The 18,434-nt window shown below is 32.2% G+C and overlaps 1 protein-coding gene across 1 annotated transcript in view; it reads right to left on the bottom strand.

Annotated features, from left to right (window-relative positions):
- The window catches only part of LOC129807170 (leucine--tRNA ligase, cytoplasmic), a 90,569-nt gene that overhangs the window by 48,254 nt on the left and 23,881 nt on the right, over positions 1-18,434 (bottom strand). The gene's annotated exons all lie outside the window — the stretch shown is intronic.

Below are 18,434 nucleotides of genomic sequence, written 5' to 3'. Positions count from 1 at the left end.
CATCAAAAAAAAATTTTTTTAGGCATATTTTGTATGCAAATCTTTAAACGCGAATATCTCCTAAACTAAAAGAGATAGACCCCCCAAAGTTGGCATCAAAAAAAAATTTTTTTAGGCATATTTTGTATGCAAATCTTTAAACGCGAATATCTCCTAAACTAGAAGAGATAGACCCCCCAAAGTTGGCATCAAAAAAAAATTTTTTTAGGCATATTTTGTATGCAAATCTTTAAACGCGAATATCTCCTAAACTAGAAGAGATAGACCCCCCAAAGTTGGCATCAAAAAAAAAATTTTTTTAAGCATATTTTGTATGCAAATCTTTAAACGCGAATATCTCCTAAACTAGAAGAGATAGACCCCCCAAAGTTGGCATCAAAAAAAAATTTTTTTAGGCATATTTTGTATGCAAATCTTTAAACGCGAATATCTCCTAAACTAGAAGAGATAGACCCCCCAAAGTTGGCATCAAAAAAAAATTTTTTAGGCATATTTTGTATGCAAATCTTTAAACGCGAATATCTCCTAAACTAGAAGAGATAGACCCCCCAAAGTTGGCATCAAAAAAATTTTTTTTAGGTATATTTTGCATGCAAATCTTTAAACGCGAATATCTCCTAAACTAGAAGAGATAGACCCCCCAAAGTTGGCATCAAAAAAACATTTTTAGGCATATTTTGTATGCAAATCTTTAAACGCGAATATCTCCTAAACTAGAAGAGATAGACCCCCAAAGTTGGCATCAAAAAAAAATTTTTTAGGCATATTTTGTATGCAAATCTTTAAACGCGAATATCTCGTAAACTAGAAGCGATAAACCCCCCAAAGTTGGCATCAAAAAAAAATTTTTTAGGCATATTTTGTATGCAAATCTTTAAACGCGAATATCTCCTAAACTAGAAGAGATAGACCCCCCAAAGTTGGCATCAAAAAAAATTTTTTTAGGCATATTTTGTATGCAAATCTTTAAACGCGAATATCTCCTAAACTAGAAGAGATAGACCCCCCAAAGTTGGCATCAAAAAAATTTTTTTTAGGCATATTTTGTATGCAAATCTTTAAACGCGAATATCTCCTAAACTAGAAGAGATAGACCCCCCAAAGTTGGCATCAAAAAAAAATTTTTTTAGGCATATTTTGTATGCAAATCTTTAAACGCGAATATCTCCTAAACTAGAAGAGATAGACCCCCCAAAGTTGGCATCAAAAAAACATTTTTTTAGGCATATTTTGTATGCAAATCTTTAAACGCGAATACCTCCTAAACTAGAAGAGATAGACCCCCCAAAGTTGGCATCAAAAAAAAATTTTTTTAGGCATATTTTGTATGCAAATCTTTAAACGCGAATATCTCCTAAACTAGAAGAGATAGACCCCCCAAAGTTGGCATCAAAAAAATTTTTTTTAGGCATATTTTGCATGCAAATCTTTAAACGCGAATATCTCCTAAACTAGAAGAGATAGACCCCCCAAAGTTGGCATAAAAAAAAAATTTTTTAGGCATATTTTGTATGCAAATCTTTAAACGCGAATATCTCCTAAACTAGAAGAGATAGACCCCCCAAAGTTGGCATCAAAAAAAAATTTTTTTAGGCATATTTTGTATGCAAATCTTTAAACGCGAATATCTCCTAAACTAGAAGAGATAGACCCCCCAAAGTTGGCATCAAAAAAAAATTTTTTTAGGCATATTTTGTATGCAAATCTTTAAACGCGAATATCTCCTAAACTAGAAGAGATAGACCCCCCAAAGTTGGCATCAAAAAAACATTTTTTAGGCATATTTTGTATGCAAATCTTTAAACGCGAATATCTCCTAAACTAGAAGAGATAGACCCCCCAAAGTTGGCATCAAAAAAATTTTTTTTAGGCATATTTTGCATGCAAATCTTTAAACGCGAATATCTCCTAAACTAGAAGAGATAGACCCCCCAAAGTTGGCATCAAAAAAAATTTTTTTAGGCATATTTTGTATGCAAATCTTTAAACGCGAATATCTCCTAAACTAGAAGAGATAGACCCCCCAAAGTTGGCATCAAAAAAAAAATTTTTAGGCATATTTTGTATGCAAATCTTTAAACGCGAATATCTCCTAAACTAGAAGAGATAGACCCCCCAAAGTTGGCATCAAAAAAAAATTTTTTTAGGCATATTTTGTATGCAAATCTTTAAACGCGAATATCTCCTAAACTAGAAGAGATAGACCCCCCAAAGTTGGCATCAAAAAAAAATTTTTTTAGGCATATTTTGTATGCAAATCTTTAAACGCGAATATCTCCTAAACTAGAACCTCCCATAAAATAGACCCCCCAAAGTTGGCATCAAAAAAAAATTTTTTTAGGCATATTTTGTATGCAAATCTTTAAACGCGAATATCTCCTAAACTAGAAGAGATAGACCCCCCAAAGTTGGCATCAAAAAAAAATTTTTTTAGGCATATTTTGTATGCAAATCTTTAAACGCGAATATCTCCTAAACTAGAAGAGATAGACCCCCCAAAGTTGGCATCAAAAAAAATTTTTTTAGGCATATTTTGTATGCAAATCTTTAAACGCGAATATCTCCTAAACTAGAAGAGATAGACCCCCCAAAGTTGGCATCAAAAAAAATTTTTTTAGGCATATTTTGTATGCAAATCTTTAAACGCGAATATCTCCTAAACTAGAAGAGATAGACCCCCCAAAGTTGGCATAAAAAAAAATTTTTTTAGGCATATTTTGTATGCAAATCTTTAAACGCGAATATCTCCTAAACTAGAAGAGATAGACCCCCCAAAGTTGGCATCAAAAAAAAATTTTTTAGGCATATTTTGTATGCAAATCTTTAAACGCGAATATCTCCTAAACTAGAAGAGATAGACCCCCAAAGTTGGCATCAAAAAAAATTTTTTTAGGCATATTTTGTATGCAAATCTTTAAACGTGAATATCTCCTAAACTAGAAGAGATAGACCCCCCAAAGTTGGCATCAAAAAAAAATTTTTTAGGCATATTTTGTATGCAAATCTTTAAACGCGAATATCTCCTAAACTAGAAGAGATAGACCCCCCAAAGTTGGCATCAAAAAAAAATTTTTTTAGGCATATTTTGTATGCAAATCTTTAAACGCGAATATCTCCTAAACTAGAACCCCCCATAAAATAGACCCCCCAAAGTTGGCATCAAAAAAAAATTTTTTTAGGCATATTTTGTATGCAAATCTTTAAACGCGAATATCTCCTAAACTAGAAGAGATAGACCCCCCAAAGTTGGCATCAAAAAAAAATTTTTTTAGGCATATTTTGTATGCAAATCTTTAAACGCGAATATCTCCTAAACTAGAAGAGATAGACCCCCCAAAGTTGGCATCAAAAAAAATTTTTTTAGGCATATTTTGTATGCAAATCTTTAAACGCGAATATCTCCTAAACTAGAAGAGATAGACCCCCCAAAGTTGGCATCAAAAAAAATTTTTTTTAGGCATATTTTGTATGCAAATCTTTAAACGCGAATATCTCCTAAACTAGAAGAGATAGACCCCCCAAAGTTGGCATAAAAAAAAATTTTTTTAGGCATATTTTGTATGCAAATCTTTAAACGCGAATATCTCCTAAACTAGAAGAGATAGACCCCCCAAAGTTGGCATCAAAAAAAAATTTTTTTAGGCATATTTTGTATGCAAATCTTTAAACGTGAATATCTCCTAAACTGGAAGAGATAGACCCCCCAAAGTTGGCATCAAAAAAAAATTTTTTAGGCATATTTTGTATGCAAATCTTTAAACGCGAATATCTCCTAAACTAGAAGAGATAGACCCCCCAAAGTTGGCATCAAAAAAAATTTTTTTAGGCATATTTTGTATGCAAATCTTTAAACGTGAATATCTCCTAAACTAGAAGAGATAGACCCCCCAAAGTTCGAATTAAAAAAAATTTTTTTTAGGCATATTTTGTTTTGCAAATCTTTAAACGTGAATATCTCCTAAACTAGAAGAGATAGACCCCCCAAAGTTGGCATCAAAAAAAAATTTTTTAGGCATATTTTGTATGCAAATCTTTAAACGCGAATATCTCCTAAACTAGAAGAGATAGACCCCCCAAAGTTGGCATCAAAAAAAAATTTTTTAGGCATATTTTGTATGCAAATCTTTAAACGCGAATATCTCCTAAACTAGAAGAGATAGACCCCCCAAAGTTGGCATCAAAAAAAAAATTTTTTAGGCATATTTTGTATGCAAATCTTTAAACGCGAATATCTCCTAAACTAGAAGAGATAGACCCCCAAAGTTGGCATCAAAAAAAATTTTTTTAGGCATACTTTGTATGTAAATCTTTAAACGCGAATATCTCCTAAACTAGAAGAGATAGACCCCCCAAAGTTGGCATCAAAAAAAAATTTTTTTAGGCATATTTTGTATGCAAATCTTTAAACGCGAATATCTCCTAAACTAGAAGAGATAGACCCCCCAAAGTTGGCATCAAAAAAACATTTTTTTAGGCATATTTTGTATGCAAATCTTTAAACGCGAATATCTCCTAAACTAGAAGAGATAGACCCCCCAAAGTTGGCATCAAAAAAAAATTTTTTTAGGCATATTTTGTATGCAAATCTTTAAACGCGAATATCTCCTAAACTAGAAGAGATAGATCCCCCAAAGTTGGCATCAAAAAAAAATTTTTTTAGGCATATTTTGTATGCAAATCTTTAAACGCGAATATCTCCTAAACTAGAAGAGATAGACCCCCCAAAGTTGGCATCAAAAAAACATTTTTTAGGCATATTTTGTATGCAAATCTTTAAACGCGAATATCTCCTAAACTAGAAGAGATAGACCCCCCAAAGTTGGCATCAAAAAAAATTTTTTTAGGCATATTTTGTATGCAAATCTTTAAACGCGAATATCTCCTAAACTAGAAGAGATAGACCCCCCAAAGTTGGCATCAAAAAAAATTTTTTAAGCATATTTTGTATGCAAATCTTTAAACGCGAATATCTCCTAAACTAGAAGAGATAGACCCCCCAAAGTTGGCATAAAAACAAATTTTTTTAGGCATATTTTGTATGCAAATCTTTAAACGCGAATATCTCCTAAACTAGAAGAGATAGACCCCCCAAAGTTGGCATAAAAAAAAATTTTTTTAGGCATATTTTGTATGCAAATCTTTAAACGTGAATATCTCCTAAACTAGAAGAGATAGAGCCCCCAAAGTTCGAATTAAAAAAAATTTTTTTTAGGCATATTTTGTTTTGCAAATCTTTAAACGTGAATATCTCCTAAACTAGAAGAGATAGACCCCCCAAAGTTGGCATCAAAAAAAAATTTTTTAGGCATATTTTGTATGCAAATCTTTAAACGCGAATATCTCCTAAACTAGAAGAGATAGACCCCCCAAAGTTGGCATCAAAAAAAAAATTTTTTAGGCATATTTTGTATGCAAATCTTTAAACGCGAATATCTCCTAAACTAGAAGAGATAGACCCCCCAAAGTTGGCATCAAAAAAAAAATTTTTAGGCATATTTTGTATGCAAATCTTTAAACGCGAATATCTCCTAAACTAGAAGAGATAGACCCCCAAAGTTGGCATCAAAAAAAATTTTTTTAGGCATACTTTGTATGTAAATCTTTAAACGCGAATATCTCCTAAACTAGAAGAGATAGACCCCCCAAAGTTGGCATAAAAAAAAAATTTTTTTAGGCATATTTTGTATGCAAATCTTTAAACGCGAATATCTCCTAAACTAGAAGAAATAGACCCCCCAAAGTTGGCATCAAAAAAACATTTTTTTAGGCATATTTTGTATGCAAATCTTTAAACGCGAATATCTCCTAAACTAGAAGAGATAGACCCCCCAAAGTTGGCATCAAAAAAAATTTTTTTTAGGCATATTTTGTATGCAAATCTTTAAACGCGAATATCTCCTAAACTAGAAGAGATAGACCCCCCAAAGTTGGCATCAAAAAAAATTTTTTTTAGGCATATTTTGTATGCAAATCTTTAAACGCGAATATCTCCTAAACTAGAAGAGACAGAACCCCCAAAGTTGGCATCAAAAAAACATTTTTTTAGGCATATTTTGTATGCAAATCTTTAAACGCGAATATCTCCTAAACTAGAAGAGATAGACCCCCCAAAGTTGGCATCAAAAAAATTTTTTTTAGGCATATTTTGTATGCAAATCTTTAAACGCGAATATCTCCTAAACTAGAAGAGATAGACCCCCCAAAGTTGGCATCAAAAAAAAAATTTTTAGGCATATTTTGTATGCAAATCTTTAAACGCGAATATCTCCTAAACTAGAAGAGATAGACCCCCCAAAGTTGGCATCAAAAAAAAATTTTTTTAGGCATATTTTGTATGCAAATCTTTAAACGCGAATATCTCCTAAACTAGAAGAGATAGACCCCCCAAAGTTGGCATCAAAAAAAAATTTTTTTAGGCATATTTTGTATGCAAATCTTTAAACGCGAATATCTCCTAAACTAGAACCTCCCATAAAATAGACCCCCCAAAGTTGGCATCAAAAAAAAATTTTTTTAGGCATATTTTGTATGCAAATCTTTAAACGCGAATATCTCCTAAACTAGAAGAGATAGACCCCCCAAAGTTGGCATCAAAAAAAAATTTTTTTAGGCATATTTTGTATGCAAATCTTTAAACGCGAATATCTCCTAAACTAGAAGAGATAGACCCCCCAAAGTTGGCATCAAAAAAAATTTTTTTAGGCATATTTTGTATGCAAATCTTTAAACGCGAATATCTCCTAAACTAGAAGAGATAGACCCCCCAAAGTTGGCATCAAAAAAATTTTTTTTAGGCATATTTTGTATGCAAATCTTTAAACGCGAATATCTCCTAAACTAGAAGAGATAGACCCCCCAAAGTTGGCATAAAAAAAAATTTTTTTAGGCATATTTTGTATGCAAATCTTTAAACGCGAATATCTCCTAAACTAGAAGAGATAGACCCCCCAAAGTTGGCATCAAAAAAAAATTTTTTAGGCATATTTTGTATGCAAATCTTTAAACGCGAATATCTCCTAAACTAGAAGAGATAGACCCCCAAAGTTGGCATCAAAAAAAATTTTTTTAGGCATATTTTGTATGCAAATCTTTAAACGTGAATATCTCCTAAACTAGAAGAGATAGACCCCCCAAAGTTGGCATCAAAAAAAAATTTTTTAGGCATATTTTGTATGCAAATCTTTAAACGCGAATATCTCCTAAACTAGAAGAGATAGACCCCCCAAAGTTGGCATCAAAAAAAAATTTTTTTAGGCATATTTTGTATGCAAATCTTTAAACGCGAATATCTCCTAAACTAGAACCCCCCATAAAATAGACCCCCCAAAGTTGGCATCAAAAAAAAATTTTTTTAGGCATATTTTGTATGCAAATCTTTAAACGCGAATATCTCCTAAACTAGAAGAGATAGACCCCCCAAAGTTGGCATCAAAAAAAAATTTTTTTAGGCATATTTTGTATGCAAATCTTTAAACGCGAATATCTCCTAAACTAGAAGAGATAGACCCCCCAAAGTTGGCATCAAAAAAAATTTTTTTAGGCATATTTTGTATGCAAATCTTTAAACGCGAATATCTCCTAAACTAGAAGAGATAGACCCCCCAAAGTTGGCATCAAAAAAAATTTTTTTTAGGCATATTTTGTATGCAAATCTTTAAACGCGAATATCTCCTAAACTAGAAGAGATAGACCCCCCAAAGTTGGCATAAAAAAAAATTTTTTTAGGCATATTTTGTATGCAAATCTTTAAACGCGAATATCTCCTAAACTAGAAGAGATAGACCCCCCAAAGTTGGCATCAAAAAAAAATTTTTTTAGGCATATTTTGTATGCAAATCTTTAAACGTGAATATCTCCTAAACTAGAAGAGATAGACCCCCCAAAGTTGGCATCAAAAAAAAATTTTTTAGGCATATTTTGTATGCAAATCTTTAAACGCGAATATCTCCTAAACTAGAAGAGATAGACCCCCCAAAGTTGGCATCAAAAAAAATTTTTTTAGGCATATTTTGTATGCAAATCTTTAAACGTGAATATCTCCTAAACTAGAAGAGATAGACCCCCCAAAGTTCGAATTAAAAAAAATTTTTTTTAGGCATATTTTGTTTTGCAAATCTTTAAACGTGAATATCTCCTAAACTAGAAGAGATAGACCCCCCAAAGTTGGCATCAAAAAAAAATTTTTTAGGCATATTTTGTATGCAAATCTTTAAACGCGAATATCTCCTAAACTAGAAGAGATAGACCCCCCAAAGTTGGCATCAAAAAAAAATTTTTTAGGCATATTTTGTATGCAAATCTTTAAACGCGAATATCTCCTAAACTAGAAGAGATAGACCCCCCAAAGTTGGCATCAAAAAAAAAAATTTTTTAGGCATATTTTGTATGCAAATCTTTAAACGCGAATATCTCCTAAACTAGAAGAGATAGACCCCCCAAAGTTGGCATCAAAAAAAATTTTTTTAGGCATACTTTGTATGTAAATCTTTAAACGCGAATATCTCCTAAACTAGAAGAGATAGACCCCCCAAAGTTGGCATCAAAAAAAAATTTTTTTAGGCATATTTTGTATGCAAATCTTTAAACGCGAATATCTCCTAAACTAGAAGAGATAGACCCCCCAAAGTTGGCATCAAAAAAACATTTTTTTAGGCATATTTTGTATGCAAATCTTTAAACGCGAATATCTCCTAAACTAGAAGAGATAGACCCCCCAAAGTTGGCATCAAAAAAAAATTTTTTTAGGCATATTTTGTATGCAAATCTTTAAACGCGAATATCTCCTAAACTAGAAGAGATAGATCCCCCAAAGTTGGCATCAAAAAAAAATTTTTTTAGGCATATTTTGTATGCAAATCTTTAAACGCGAATATCTCCTAAACTAGAAGAGATAGACCCCCCAAAGTTGGCATCAAAAAAACATTTTTTAGGCATATTTTGTATGCAAATCTTTAAACGCGAATATCTCCTAAACTAGAAGAGATAGACCCCCCAAAGTTGGCATCAAAAAAAATTTTTTTAGGCATATTTTGTATGGAAATCTTTAAACGCGAATATCTCCTAAACTAGAAGAGATAGACCCCCCAAAGTTGGCATCAAAAAAAATTTTTTAAGCATATTTTGTATGCAAATCTTTAAACGCGAATATCTCCTAAACTAGAAGAGATAGACCCCCCAAAGTTGGCATAAAAACAAATTTTTTTAGGCATATTTTGTATGCAAATCTTTAAACGCGAATATCTCCTAAACTAGAAGAGATAGACCCCCCAAAGTTGGCATAAAAAAAAATTTTTTTAGGCATATTTTGTATGCAAATCTTTAAACGTGAATATCTCCTAAACTAGAAGAGATAGAGCCCCCAAAGTTCGAATTAAAAAAAATTTTTTTTAGGCATATTTTGTTTTGCAAATCTTTAAACGTGAATATCTCCTAAACTAGAAGAGATAGACCCCCCAAAGTTGGCATCAAAAAAAAATTTTTTAGGCATATTTTGTATGCAAATCTTTAAACGCGAATATCTCCTAAACTAGAAGAGATAGACCCCCCAAAGTTGGCATCAAAAAAAAAATTTTTTAGGCATATTTTGTATGCAAATCTTTAAACGCGAATATCTCCTAAACTAGAAGAGATAGACCCCCCAAAGTTGGCATCAAAAAAAAAATTTTTAGGCATATTTTGTATGCAAATCTTTAAACGCGAATATCTCCTAAACTAGAAGAGATAGACCCCCAAAGTTGGCATCAAAAAAAATTTTTTTAGGCATACTTTGTATGTAAATCTTTAAACGCGAATATCTCCTAAACTAGAAGAGATAGACCCCCCAAAGTTGGCATAAAAAAAAAATTTTTTTAGGCATATTTTGTATGCAAATCTTTAAACGCGAATATCTCCTAAACTAGAAGAAATAGACCCCCCAAAGTTGGCATCAAAAAAACATTTTTTTAGGCATATTTTGTATGCAAATCTTTAAACGCGAATATCTCCTAAACTAGAAGAGATAGACCCCCCAAAGTTGGCATCAAAAAAAATTTTTTTTAGGCATATTTTGTATGCAAATCTTTAAACGCGAATATCTCCTAAACTAGAAGAGATAGACCCCCCAAAGTTGGCATCAAAAAAAATTTTTTTTAGGCATATTTTGTATGCAAATCTTTAAACGCGAATATCTCCTAAACTAGAAGAGACAGAACCCCCAAAGTTGGCATCAAAAAAACATTTTTTTAGGCATATTTTGTATGCAAATCTTTAAACGCGAATATCTCCTAAACTAGAAGAGATAGACCCCCCAAAGTTGGCATCAAAAAAATTTTTTTTAGGCATATTTTGTATGCAAATCTTTAAACGCGAATATCTCCTAAACTAGAAGAGATAGATCCCCCAAAGTTGGCATCAAAAAAAAAATTTTTTTAGGCATATTTTGTATGCAAATCTTTAAACGCGAATATCTCCTAAACTAGAAGAGATAGACCCCCCAAAGTTGGCATCAAAAAAAATTTTTTAGGCATATTTTGTATGCAAATCTTTAAACGCGAATATCTCCTAAACTAGAAGAGATAGACCCCCCAAAGTTGGCATCAAAAAAAAATTTTTTTAGGCATATTTTGTATGCAAATCTTTAAACGCGAATATCTCCTAAACTAGAAGAGATAGACCCCCCAAAGTTGGCATCAAAAAAAAATTTTTTTAGGCATATTTTGTATGCAAATCTTTAAACGCGAATATCTCCTAAACTAGAAGAGATAGATCCCCCAAAGTTGGCATCAAAAAAAAATTTTTTTAGGCATATTTTGTATGCAAATCTTTAAACGCGAATATCTCCTAAACTAGAAGAGATAGACCCCCCAAAGTTGGCATCAAAAAAATTTTTTTTAGGCATATTTTGTATGCAAATCTTTAAACGCGAATATCTCCTAAACTAGAAGAGATAGATCCCCCAAAGTTGGCATCAAAAAAAAATTTTTTTAGGCATATTTTGTATGCAAATCTTTAAACGCGAATATCTCCTAAACTAGAAGAGATAGATCCCCCAAAGTTGGCATCAAAAAAAAATTTTTTTAGGCATATTTTGTATGCAAATCTTTAAACGCGAATATCTCCTAAACTAGAAGAGATAGACCCCCCAAAGTTGGCATCAAAAAAAAATTTTTTAGGCATATTTTGTATGCAAATCTTTAAACGCGAATATCTCCTAAACTAGAAGAGATAGATCCCCCAAAGTTGGCATCAAAAAAAAATTTTTTTAGGCATATTTTGTATGCAAATCTTTAAACGCGAATATCTCCTAAACTAGAAGAGATAGATCCCCCAAAGTTGGCATCAAAAAAAAATTTTTTAGGCATATTTTGTATGCAAATCTTTAAACGCGAATATCTCCTAAACTAGAAGAGATAGACCCCCCAAAGTTGGCATCAAAAAAATTTTTTTAGGCATATTTTGTATGCAAATCTTTAAACGCGAATATCTCCTAAACTAGAAGAGATAGATCCCCCAAAGTTGGCATCAAAAAAAAAATTTTTTTAGGCATATTTTGTATGCAAATCTTTAAACGCGAATATCTCCTAAACTAGAAGAGATAGATCCCCCAAAGTTGGAATAAAAAAAAAAATTTTTTAGGCATATTTTGTATGCAAATCTTTAAACGCGAATATCTCCTAAACTAGAAGAGATAGACCCCCCAAAGTTGGCATCAAAAAAATTTTTTTTAGGCATATTTTGTATGCAAATCTTTAAACGCGAATATCTCCTAAACTAGAAGAGATAGATCCCCCAAAGTTGGCATCAAAAAAAAAATTTTTTAGGCATATTTTGTATGCAAATCTTTAAACGCGAATATCTCCTAAACTAGAAGAGATAGACCCCCCAAAGTTGGCATCAAAAAAACATTTTTTTAGGCATATTTTGTATGCAAATCTTTAAACGCGAATATCTCCTAAACTAGAAGAGACAGAACCCCCAAAGTTGGCATCAAAAAAACATTTTTTTAGGCATATTTTGTATGCAAATCTTTAAACGCGAATATCTCCTAAACTAGAAGAGATAGACCCCCCAAAGTTGGCATCAAAAAAAAAATTTTTTAGGCATATTTTGTATGCAAATCTTTAAACGCGAATATCTCCTAAACTAGAAGAGATAGACCCCCCAAAGTTGGCATCAAAAAACATTTTTTATGCATATTTTGTATGCAAATCTTTAAACGCGAATATCTCCTAAACTAGAAGAGATAGATCCCCCAAAGTTGGCATCAAAAAAAATTTTTTTTAGGCATATTTTGTATGCAAATCTTTAAACGCGAATATCTCCTAAACTAGAAGAGATAGACCCCCCAAAGTTGGCATCAAAAAACATTTTTTTATGCATATTTTGTATGCAAATCTTTAAACGCGAATATCTCCTAAACTAGAAGAGACAGAACCCCCAAAGTTGGCATCAAAAAAACATTTTTTTAGGCATATTTTGTATGCAAATCTTTAAACGCGAATATCTCCTAAACTAGAAGAGATAGACCCCCCAAAGTTGGCATCAAAAAAAAATTTTTTTAGGCATATTTTGTATGCAAATCTTTAAACGCGAATATCTCCTAAACTAGAAGAGATAGACCCCCCAAAGTTGGCATCAAAAAACATTTTTTATGCATATCTTGTATGCAAATCTTTAAACGCGAATATCTCCTAAACTAGAAGAGATAGATCCCCCAAAGTTGGCATCAAAAAAAATTTTTTTTAGGCATATTTTGTATGCAAATCTTTAAACGCGAATATCTTCTAAACTAGAAGAGATAGACCCCCCAAAGTTGGCATCAAAAAAAATCTTTTTAGGCATATTTTGTATGCAAATCTTTAAACGCGAATATCTCCTAAACTAGAAGAGATAGATCCCCCAAAGTTGGCATCAAAAAAAATTTTTTTTAGGCATATTTTGTATGCAAATCTTTAAACGCGAATATCTCCTAAACTAGAAGAGATAGACCCCCAAAGTTGGCATCAAAAAAAATTTTTTTAGGCATATTTTGTATGCAAATCTTTAAACGCGAATATCTCCTAAACTAGAAGAGATAGACCCCCCAAAGTTGGCATCAAAAAAAAATTTTTTTAGGCATATTTTGTATGCAAATCTTTAAACGCGAATATCTCCTAAACTAGAAGAGATAGACCCCCCAAAGTTGGCATCAAAAAACATTTTTTTTTGCATATTTTGTATGCAAATCTTTAAACGCGAATATCTCCTAAACTAGAAGAGATAGACCCCCCAAAGTTGGCATCAAAAAAAATTTTTTTAGGCATATTTTGTATGCAAATCTTTAAACGCGAATATCTCCTAAACTAGAAGAGATAGACCCCCCAAAGTTGGCATCAAAAAAAAATTTTTTTAGGCATATTTTGTATGCAAATCTTTAAACGCGAATATCTCCTAAACTAGAAGAGATAGACCCCCCAAAGTTGGCATCAAAAAAAAATTTTTTTAGGCATATTTTGTATGCAAATCTTTAAACGCGAATATCTCCTAAACTAGAAGAGATAGATCCCCCAAAGTTGGCATCAAAAAAAAATTTTTTTAGGCATATTTTGTATGCAAATCTTTAAACGCGAATATCTCCTAAACTAGAAGAGATAGACCCCCCAAAGTTGGCATCAAAAAAAATTTTTTTAGGCATATTTTGTATGCAAATCTTTAAACGCGAATATCTCCTAAACTAGAAGAGATAGACCCCCCAAAGTTGGCATCAAAAAAAAATTTTTTTAGGCATATTTTGTATGCAAATCTTTAAACGCGAATATCTCCTAAACTAGAAGAGATAGACCCCCCAAAGTTGGCATCAAAAAAAAATTTTTTTAGGCATATTTTGTATGCAAATCTTTAAACGCGAATATCTCCTAAACTAGAAGAGATAGACCCCCCAAAGTTGGCATCAAAAAAAAATTTTTTTAGGCATATTTTGTATGCAAATCTTTAAACGCGAATATCTCCTAAACTAGAAGAGATAGACCCCCCAAAGTTGGCATCAAAAAAAAATTTTTTTAGGCATATTTTGTATGCAAATCTTTAAACGCGAATATCTCCTAAACTAGAAGAGATAGACCCCCCAAAGTTGGCATCAAAAAAACATTTTTTTAGGCATATTTTGTATGCAAATCTTTAAACGCGAATATCTCCTAAACTAGAAGAGATAGACCCCCCAAAGTTGGCATCAAAAAAAAATTTTTTTAGGCATATTTTGTATGCAAATCTTTAAACGCGAATATCTCCTAAACTAGAAGAGATAGACCCCCCAAAGTTGGCATCAAAAAAACATTTTTTTAGGCATATTTTGTATGCAAATCTTTAAACGCGAGTATCTCCTAAACTAGAAGAGATAGACCCCCCAAAGTTGGCATCAAAAAAAATTTTTTTTAGGCATATTTTGTATGCAAATCTTTAAACGCGAATATCTCCTAAACTAGAAGAGATAGACCCCCCAAAGTTGGCATCAAAAAAAATTTTTTTAGGCATATTTTGTATGCAAATCTTTAAACGCGAATATCTCCTAAACTAGAAGAGATAGACCCCCCAAAGTTGGCATCAAAAAAAATTTTTTTTAGGCATATTTTGTATGCAAATCTTTAAACGCGAATATCTCCTAAACCAGAAGAGATAGACCCCCAAAGTTGGCATCAAAAAAAATTTTTTTAGGCATATTTTGTATGCAAATCTTTAAACGCGTACATCTCCTAAACTAGAAGAGATAGACCCCCCAAAGTTGGCATCAAAAAAAATTTTTTTTAGGCATATTTTGTATGCAAATCTTTAAACGCGAATATCTCCTAAACTAGAAGAGATAGACCCCCCAAAGTTGGCATCAAAAAAAATTTTTTTTAGGCATATTTTGTATGCAAATCTTTAAACGCGAATATCTCCTAAACTAGAAGAGATAGACCCCCCAAAGTTGGCATCAAAAAAAATTTTTTTTAGGCATATTTTGTATGCAAATCTTTAAACGCGAATATCTCCTAAACTAGAAGAGATAGACCCCCCAAAGTTGGCATCAAAAAAAATTTTTTTTAGGCATATTTTGTATGCAAATCTTTAAACGCGAATATCTCCTAAACTAGAAGAGATAGACCCCCCAAAGTTGGCATCAAAAAAAATTTTTTTAGGTATATTTTGTATGCAAATCTTTAAACGCGAATATCTCCTAAACTAGAAGAAATAGACCCCCCAAAGTTGGCATCAAAAAAAATTTTTTTAGGCATATTTTGTATGCAAATCTTTAAACGCGAATATCTCCTAAACTAGAAGAGATAGACCCCCCAAAGTTGGCATCAAAAAAAATTTTTTTAGGCATATTTTGTATGCAAATCTTTAAACGCGAATATCTCCTAAACTAGAAGAGATAGACCCCCCAAAGTTGGCATCAAAAAACATTTTTTTATGCATATTTTGTATGCAAATCTTTAAACGCGAATATCTCCTAAACTAGAAGAGATAGACCCCCCAAAGTTGGCATCAAAAAAAAATTTTTTTAGGCATATTTTGTATGCAAATCTTTAAACGCGAATATCTCCTAAACTAGAAGAGATAGACCCCCCAAAGTTGGCATCAAAAAAAATCTTTTTAGGCATATTTTGTATGCAAATCTTTAAACGCGAATATCTCCTAAACTAGAAGAGATAGACCCCCCAAAGTTGGCATCAAAAAAAATTTTTTTTAGGCATATTTTGTATGCAAATCTTTAAACGCGAATATCTCCTAAACTAGAAGAGATAGACCCCCAGAGTTGGCATCAAAAAAAATTTTTTTAGGCATATTTTGTATGCAAATCTTTAAACGCGAATATCTCCTAAACTAGAAGAGATAGACCCCCCAAAGTTGGCATCAAAAAAAAATTTTTTAGGCATATTTTGTATGCAAATCTTTAAACGCGAATATCTCCTAAACTAGAAGAGATAGACCCCCCAAAGTTGGCATCAAAAAACATTTTTTTATGCATATTTTGTATGCAAATCTTTAAACGCGAATATCTCCTAAACTAGAAGAGATAGATCCCCCAAAGTTGGCATCAAAAAAAATTTTTTTAGGCATATTTTGTATGCAAATCTTTAAACGCGAATATCTCCTAAACTAGAAGAGATAGACCCCTCAAAGTTGGCATCAAAAAAATTTTTTTTAGGCATATTTTGTATGCAAATCTTTAAACGCGAATATCTCCTAAACTAGAAGAGATAGACCCCCCAAAGTTGGCATCAAAAAAAAATTCTTTTAGGCATATTTTGTATGCAAATCTTTAAACGCGAATATCTCCTAAACTAGAAGAGATAGACCCCCCAAAGTTGGCATCAAAAAAAAATTTTTTTAGGCATATTTTGTATGCAAATCTTTAAACGCGAATATCTCCTAAACTAGAAGAGATAGACCCCCCAAAGTTGGCATCAAAAAAAAATTTTTTAGGCATATTTTGTATGCAAATCTTTAAACGCGAATATCTCCTAAACTAGAAGAGATAGACCCCCCAAAGTTGGCATCAAAAAACATTTTTTTATGCATATTTTGTATGCAAATCTTTAAACGCGAATATCTCCTAAACTAGAAGAGATAGATCCCCCAAAGTTGGCATCAAAAAAAAATTTTTTTAGGCATATTTTGTATGCAAATCTTTAAACGCGAATATCTCCTAAACTAGAAGAGATAGACCCCCCAAAGTTGGCATCAAAAAAAATTTTTTTAGGCATATTTTGTATGCAAATCTTTAAACGCGAATATCTCCTAAACTAGAAGAGATAGACCCCCCAAAGTTGGCATCAAAAAACATTTTTTTATGCATATTTTGTATGCAAATCTTTAAACGCGAATATCTCCTAAACTAGAAGAGATAGACCCCCCAAAGTTGGCATCAAAAAAAATTTTTTTAGGCATATTTTGTATGCAAATCTTTAAACGCGAATATCTCCTAAACTAGAAGAGATAGACTCCCCAAAGTTGGCATCAAAAAAAATTTTTTTTAGGCATATTTTGTATGCAAATCTTTAAACGCGAATATCTCCTAAAATAGAAGAGATAGACCCCCCAAAGTTGGCATCAAAAAAAAATTTTTTTAGGCATATTTTGTATGCAAATCTTTAAACGCGAATATCTCCTAAACTAGAAGAGATAGATCCCCCAAAGTTGGCATCAAAAAAAATTTTTTTTAGGCATATTTTGTATGCAAATCTTTAAACGCGAATATCTCCTAAACTAGAAGAGATAGACCCCCCAAAGTTGGCATCAAAAAAAATTTTTTAGGCATATTTTGTATGCAAATCTTTAAACGCGAATATCTCCTAAACTAGAAGAGATAGACCCCCCAAAGTTGGCATCAAAAAAAATTTTTTAGGCATATTTTGTATGCAAATCTTTAAACGCGAATATCTCCTAAACTAGAAGAGATAGACCCCCCAAAGTTGGCATCAAAAAAACATTTTTTTAGGCATATTTTGTATGCAAATCTTTAAACGCGAATATCTCCTAAACTAGAAGAGATAGACCCCCCAAAGTTGGCATAAAAAAAAATTTTTTTAGGCATATTTTGTATGCAAATCTTTAAACGCGAATATCTCCTAAACTAGAAGAGATAGACCCCCCAAAGTTGGCATCAAAAAAAAATTTTTTTAGGCATATTTTGTATGCAAATCTTTAAACGCGAATATCTCCTAAACTAGAAGAGATAGACCCCCCAAAGTTGGCATAAAAAAAAATTTTTTTAGGCATATTTTGTATGCAAATCTTTAAACGCGAATATCTCCTAAACTAGAAGAGATAGACCCCCCAAAGTTGGCATCAGAAAAAAAATTTTTTAGGCATATTTTGTATGCAAATCTTTAAACGCGAATATCTCCTAAACTAGAAGAGATAGACCCCCCAAAGTTGGCATCAAAAAAAAATTTTTTAGGCATATTTTGTATGCAAATCTTTAAACGCGAATATCTCCTAAACTAGAAGAGATAGATCCCCCAAAGTTGGCATCAAAAAAAAAATTTTTTAGGCATATTTTGTATGCAAATCTTTAAACGCGAATATCTCCTAAACTAGAAGAGATAGACCCCCCAAAGTTGGCATCAAAAAAAAATTTTTTAGGCATATTTTGTATGCAAATCTTTAAACGCGAATATCTCCTAAACTAGAAGAGATAGACCCCCCAAAGTTGGCATCAAAAAACATTTTTTTATGCATATTTTGTATGCAAATCTTTAAACGCGAATATCTCCTAAACTAGAAGAGATAGACCCCCCAAAGTTGGCATCAAAAAAAATTTTTTTAGGCATATTTTGTATGCAAATCTTTAAACGCGAATATCTCCTAAACTAGAAGAGATAGACTCCCCAAAGTTGGCATCAAAAAAAATTTTTTTTAGGCATATTTTGTATGCAAATCTTTAAACGCGAATATCTCCTAAAATAGAAGAGATAGACCCCCCAAAGTTGGCA

Source organism: Phlebotomus papatasi, chromosome 3, assembly GCF_024763615.1.
Source record: "Phlebotomus papatasi isolate M1 chromosome 3, Ppap_2.1, whole genome shotgun sequence".
Lineage (NCBI taxonomy): Eukaryota > Metazoa > Arthropoda > Insecta > Diptera > Psychodidae > Phlebotomus > Phlebotomus papatasi.
This window is presented reverse-complemented; position numbering and strand designations above follow the sequence as displayed.